Source organism: Myotis lucifugus, unplaced genomic scaffold (genome assembly GCF_000147115.1).
Source record: "Myotis lucifugus unplaced genomic scaffold, Myoluc2.0 scaffold_131, whole genome shotgun sequence".
NCBI lineage: Eukaryota > Metazoa > Chordata > Mammalia > Chiroptera > Vespertilionidae > Myotis > Myotis lucifugus.
The window spans coordinates 2,767,666-2,775,142 of NW_005871179.1; positions in this window are offsets into that span (position 1 = coordinate 2,767,666).

Below are 7,477 nucleotides of genomic sequence, written 5' to 3' on the forward strand. Positions count from 1 at the left end.
ATAACTAGGGATTCCTAGCATAATAGGAAGCAAGCCAGGCTTCTTTTGGACTGTGTAGTCAGACTGAAGAATTAGCTGAGTCAGCCAAATAAGGAAGCTGTAGATTGAAATGAACCTCGTTTGCCCTCTAGAGGCAGCTGTGCAGTCTTCCTGTTAGAATTTTATTTACCCTTTTCTGTATTGTAGTCACTACTAGAAATGTGTTTCCAGACGAGGGGAGGATGGAGTGGCAATTTAGTGGCTCTTCAGAGCGATCCCAGTGAATATTGCAGGATTATAAATTGGGAAACAGTATTCTTACTGGAGGAAGAAATCTACTGATTCTGCATAATCTAATCACTAAGCAATAACCTCGGTGTTTGTTAGCTATCAGGTACACATTCCATGTTTCAAAAGCTTTCTCGAGTTTCACAAAGTTAGTTTAAGAGGGACTAAGGAATCTGACTAAAATTTGTCGTGAAAGGACAGAGAAGAAATGCCATCAAAATCTCAACATACTTAATTTTATCTGATCTTATAAATTTGTCAGAATTGAGCTAAATTGGTACTACTTCGGATTTTGGCTCTGTCTAGAATAATGGTCTAAGAAATGAACACTCATGCACAAGTATAGCAGAGAAAGTTAAAGATTCATGAGACGTGATGTAAGATTCCAAATTTGGCAGTAACTTACTTGTGATTGTGTGAGATGGCAGAGATTTCTTGCCCTTAATTTCTCCGGCTCAGACGGTATTTAAGAAACTTCCAGTGCCAAACTCCTCTAGCACCTTAGCCCTGGGCCCAGAGGAAGAATTGCAAACATCCTTTCCCTGAGGACCAGATAGCTTTCTGTTTCCTTTCGCAGATGCACCTGCTCTTTGTCTTCCTGGCCTGTGCTTTTCTACAATGAGGATGATGAGTCTGGACAACAGCCAACCTGGAAGACTCTTTTCTCTTGGGCACTGCAGCCAGACTTAGCACATTTCCCTGCACCTGGAACTGGAAATGCTGTCAGTGGACTTTGGGTCTTTGGAAAAAGGCACCCTACAAGGTGTCCACGTGTGAAAAAGGAAGCCTGTTGGGAAAAAAGGCAGACAATCTGAAATGCAAATTATCAACTCTCCACTTGCAATTCTCTTGAAGCCTCAGGAGAGCAATTAACTTGGATGAAATCAAGGAAGTCTGTTGGAGGGGCAGGAGTCTGCAGCCAAACCTGTATTCTTACCTGGGCCCCACTTCTTATAGCTGTGAAACTTTTGCAACTTACTCTGAGTCTGTTTTCACTTCGCCGAAATGGGGATAATAATTCTAATTATGGGGTTGTAAAGATTGAGATGGTGTACTGAAAATGCTTTTGGTAAGACCTCATGCTTTTTCCTCTTGGAGGAATAAGAAATAAGGTTGTCTTCTAAGAAAAGCCCAAAACTCTAGACCAGAGGCCACGGAAAACTAAATTTATTCTAATCCTTTGCAACACTCCTGTTGTGTCTTCTAGACGTTAGCAGATGAAAGACCCTTCGCCACCACTCGGAGACCAGGAGTAATGCACCGGGAAAGTTGGTCCAGTTATCTATTTATTTTTATTGACTTGAGGGAGGGAGAGAGACAAACATTGACTTGTTGTTGCCCTGACCGGGGACCAAACCCACAACTTTGGCATACCAGGATGATGCTCTACCCAACTGAGCTATCCACCCAGGACCTAAAAGTGGGTCAGTTTAGTACGTAGGGAATGTTTTAAGTAGAGCTTTCGTTCATATCTGCTATGTTTCAGGTATACTATGCATTAATGAGGAAAACAAAGGTCTGTCCCCATGGAACTAACATAGTGGGGAAAGGTGATCAGATTCATTATCTGGATGAGGGTAAATGCACTAAAGAAAACAAAGCAGGGAAGGTGAAGAGAGTTGCAGGTGGTGCTACTTTAGATGGATAGTATAGGCCTCTTCAACAAGGTAACATTTTATTAGAGGCCTGAGTGGAGTGAGAACCATGTGATACCAAGCATGAGGAATAAAGTACAAAGGCCCTTTGGTAGAGCATCCTTAGTCTGTTTACTTACACACACACACAACATACAGGCCTGTATGGCTGGAACAAAGTGGACCAAGGAGGAGAGTAGTAGATTAGGTTGACTGGCTGGGAACAAGATGTGTAGATTAGCAAAACAACTCTGAAGACAAGGAAATGTTAGGTTCCTCTCAGGCCAGGAAGAGATAATCTTCAAAGCCAGACAGATGGGCTCTTGTGGTCAACTTTCAAAGGGGCTAATGCTGAAAGGGCATGTCTGGTCACAAGTCCTACTTGGACCAATGGGAAGAAACTGGATATGGGAAATGGATACTTACTTATTCCAACCTCTTTCTAATGTACTTTTTGGGACCTAAAAGGTCTCTGTGATCTACTAGTTAGAATAGAGGCTTATGGGGTATTAATGGGTTGAATTGTGTCCCCCAAAATATGTTGGGAGTTCTAACCCAATACCTCAGAATTTAACCTTATTTGGAAATAGGGTTGTTGCAGGTGTAATTAAGATGAGGTCATACTGGAGTAGGATGGGCCCCTAATCCAATATGATTGGTGCCATATGAAAAAGGGAAATTTGGACACAGAAACACTCACAGAGAGAACACCATGTGAAGATGAAGGCAGAGATCGGGATGATAACAGCAGAAGCCAAGGCGTGCCAAAGATTGCCAGCGAAACGTCCAGAAGCTAGGAGAGAGGTATGGAACAGATTCTCCTATATAGTTCTCAGAAGGAACCAACCCTGCAGACACCTTAATCTTGGACTTTTAACCTCCAGAACTGTGAAATAATAAAGTAGTGTTTAAGCCACCCAATTTGTGGTGCTTTATTACAGCATACCTAGCAAACTAATACAAAAGGGTCAAGTAATTTATTTTTTTAAATATATTTTTATTGACTTCAGAGAGAAAAGGAGAGGGAGAGAGAGATAGAAACATCAGTGATGAGAGAGAATCATTGATCAGCTGCCTACTGCATGCCCCCTACTGGGGATCGAGCCTGCAACCTGGGCATTTGCCCTGCCCGTGAACCAGTTCATAGGTCGACATTCAACCATTGAGACACTGCGGGTGGGCAGGGGTCAAGTACTTTAAAAGGAATTTGGGCCTGGGTCTGTCCCACATATCCATCCCATTATTATTTTCCAGTTCCTGCAGTTACAGTTGCAATAGACATACTTGGCAACTGGCAGAACCTTCACACTGACACATAGTGTGAAAGCTGTGTAAGAAGAACAAAGGGAAGTCCCCAGAACTGTTCTTCCCCACCAGAATCATAAGCCAAAAGCCACAGTGCAACCCTGAGGGAATAGTAGATATTACCACCACCATCAGAGACTGAGAAATTCAGGAGTGGTGACCCCTATCTGTTCACATTTAAGTCATTTGCCCTGTACAGGACTTGGTTTGTAGCTGTTCTTTCAGGGACCTCTTTATAAAGCAAATCAGCACGTCGCTGGCACCTGCAGCCATGCAACTATTGACCTGGAATATGCTTTTCCCCTCTAGCCTAAAGAGCAGAAAACATGAAACACAGATTACTTTCACCTGCAGGGTCAGCAGTCCATCTTGCTGTTGTACATCTGGCTTATGTCCGCTCTCCGGCTCTGTTGAAATCTCATCTGCAGGCACTTTATCATCTCACATTTCACAGCAGGACATCACTCGACATGTGATGACATGTTTTTGGATCTAATAAGATGTGGCAGGTATGTAAACGCCTTGTTTAAGAAGGTAGGCAATACTTCTGTAGAAACTAGGGATCCGGAGGAGTCTGGAACATGGCAGGTAATCTAAAGTGAAGGACGAGCTGTTGCACTGCACACCCCCCACCACTAAGAAAACTTCTGAGCATTTGATGGATCGCTTTTGATTTTAGAGTTCACATACCACATTTGGTTATGCTGCACTGACCTGTTTATCAAATAATCCATAAGGCCACCAGCTTTGATGGGCCCCCAGAAAGAGAATGGCCAGCAGCGAGTACAGGCTGCAAGGTAAGCAGTTTGGTTTTATGACCTAGCAGATCCAGTGGTGTGCAAAGTCCTTGGCAAATAAGGATACAGGATACACGCTGTGGCAAACTTCCATAAGCAAATCGCAGCACAGAGCCTTATGATTTTGGAGTGAAGCCACGCTATTTCCAGCAATGGCTGTTCTCTCACTACTGAGCCCTGCTCCATGCTCTGAGGGGACCAGCTGGGCACTCAGTAGCAGTTAGATTATATCAGATCCCTTTCATCACAGAGGAAGCAGCAATTTCTCCTCACTGGAAAAGACATTCACTCAAGATATGGATTGTTTCCATGCATGCCAAGCCTAATATATTCACAAAGAAATTTTAAACAGAAAAATCCCAATTATTATAAAACCAGGCATTTCCCCCACCCCCTATTATTCTAAATGTGGTTATCTGTCCACATTGAGAAGCATAGTGGCTCAGAGGATAGATTCCAGAACCAGAATGTCTGGGTAGGAATTCTAACTCCACTGTTTAAGTGTCTTCAGACCTTGGGAAAATTATTTAACCTCTCTATTTCAGTTTCTTCATTTGGGACTGTGAGAATTAAATAAATACATATAATGCCTGGTCTGTAGTAAGTTCTGTATGTATTAACTAGTATCCATTTCATTTATTATCATGATCATCAGCATTATTATCTATAAACTTCCTGAATGTCTTATTCACCATGTGGTGTTCCACACAACACTGCCTCTCATCCAGGGAGGCAATGGGCTAAGACCCACGGAAGCAAACTAAAGCAGCTGGCCCTACAGAATAGTCAAATGGCTTACAAATGGTTTACAATTCTCAACAACCACAAGAGAAATACATCCACCAGGGCACATAACAAGTCCATCGACTAGAAGTCTTCTGCCCAATTTGGGCTCCTCATCCACTGAGCCAATAGCCTAAAAGGGGGCAGTTGTGTTAGGTGGAGCAATTGACCCTGATTCCCAGGGAAACAGGTTTCTGTTGCTCATTGAGGGATTGGAAGAGGTATGCCTGGAACCCGAAGGACCCTCTGGGGCTACTTCTAGTACTACTACCATATTTAGGAGAAAAAGTTCTAAAGGCTAGACCACTAAGGGCTCAATTCTTTTAGTAATAAAGATTTGGGCCGAAACCGGTTTGGCTCAGTGGATAGAGCGTCGGCCTGCGGACTGAAAGGTCCCAGGTTCGATTCCGGTCAAGGGCATGTACCTTGGTTGCGGGCACATCCCCAGTGGGAGATCTGCAGGAGGCAGCTGATCGATGTTTCTCTCTCATCGATGTTTCTAACTATCTCTCTCCCTTCCTCTCTGTAAAAATTCAATAAAATAAATTAAAAAAAAAAAAGATTTGGGTCATCATACCAATACAGAGGTACTGGCTGGGAGACAAGGAACTTAGAATGGGCAATGGAGAAAGAAAGTTATGGATAAAAATAATTCAGGAGAACTTGAGAGAGAAATGAGGACTACATTAGTATTTCATGTTTTCCTTGCTGTAGTGTGTCTATGTTTTATAGCTACCACCCATTTCTTCCCCACCTCCCACATGTTCCCTAGTATTGTAAGGTGTCTTATTGTTGGTAACTTGATAATGTAGCCCTTAGGTTACAGGTTGTTGAGGTAGAATTGTGACTGAACTGAATGGACATCACCCATAGATGGATGCATCACTAATAGGATTTTTAATCTCTCCTTTAAGAGATTAAAAGGAGGGGGTTTATTATTTTTTAAATATTAATATCTTTTTATATTTACTATCTTTTACTTCTTTTTTAAAAATATGTTTTCATTTGATTTTTTAGAGAGAGATGAAAGGAGAGGGAGAGAGATGGTAGAAATATCGATGAGAGAGAAGCATCAACATCTGAGAGAGAAACACCTGATTTTTTGTATTAAGTCCTTTTCTGCTTAAAAATAGAGTGGTTTCTGTTCCCTGAGTGAGAAATAGCACAACTTGAAACCTTTGAGCCAGGATATAACTTGTCATTTTGCTAGAGCTGATGTGCAGCCAAACTATAATAATAATAAATTCCTGGAAAGTCAGATTTGGAAGCACCTTTGAAGACTAACTGGTCCAACTCCTTCTTTTTTAAAATGGAAGAAGAAAATTGAGACACAAGTCAGAAGACAAAAAAAAATCCTGATGGTGAGTGCCTGCAACTCCCTCAGCCTCCTCCCGAGGCCGGCGGACCTGACTGTCTTCACGAATCACTGTGATCTAGGTCATGGAGATCCAGTGCGGCCAGCCCTGCCAGCCTTACTGCAGCTGACTGGACACAGAATTTGGGCCCCAGCCAAATGCTGCCGTGAACAACCTAGATGTGATGGAGGCCAGCCCCCTGTGTGGGACTGGCTGGTACGGGAGACATAAGTGCTAGGAGCATACCCAGAGCATGTCACCTGACGTCGCCAGACCATTGTTCCTGTTCTCCAGGGACCTGTTAATCTTCAAAGGTGCTTCCAAGTCTGACTTTCCAGGAATTTAAAATCAGTGATGGCTTCCCTGATACCTCACTTCCTCTGTGTCCCTGCCATCGCCCCCATTACCAAAAGTTATCTGAACATGGCTCTTTCTTGTACACGTAAGAAGCTCATGAACTTACCCAAACGTGGCCACTGGTTTCCTGGAGATCACAGCCAGATCAAAAAAGAAGCAAGCTAATAAAATTAAAATAAAATCCATTACTGCTATACTAAATAAAAAAAAAAAATGGTGGAGGAGGAGGAAGCCACAACCCAGATGTGGAACTCCAGATATCTTGCTCCCTCCACTCTGACATGGCTGTTTCACATGCAGATATGAGAGAGAGAGCTTCATGCACGGAGGGCGACAGTGAGCGAAGACTGCTGGCACTGTGTGCTTGGATTCTGAGGCCTGGGCTGTCATCAGAAGGATCCAGCAAGGGCAGGGTCACTGTCCCTCCTCTTAACCTGCATTGGAGATGCTGCTTCACTTGACCTTTGTGGCCTGCCTTTGTGAGCCACACCGGTCAGGCTATTTTGCACTTTGAATGCATCCATTATTCATTCATGATTTTGTAACATCTTGTATTGGTCGCTTGGAAAACATTGATTCACTGAGTGGTACAGATCTTCCAAATGTTGAATTTTCCAAAAGTCTTTTTTTCATTCAAAAGCTCAAATTTTATCATTGGCAGCAAATATTTTCAATATTTCTCCTTGAATTGACAGGCTCACTTCCTTCATTTTAGAGAAAATGTCTGCAGAAACCCACATTTGCATAAGCTTAGTGTATCTTTCAATCAGGAGAAATGGTGTTCATGAAAAGAAGCAGCTAGTTCAGCTTGCAACTCAAACAATGGCACAGGTGCTTCTCCTGGAGACAACCATGGTACTTAGGCAGCCAGCAGAATGCTTCCGTTCTGTCAAAATATTTAAAAGAAGTATACCCAGGGGTAGAAATGTAATAGAGTTAATGATTTTTACTGTTTCATCACGTCATTCTCAAGTGAAAC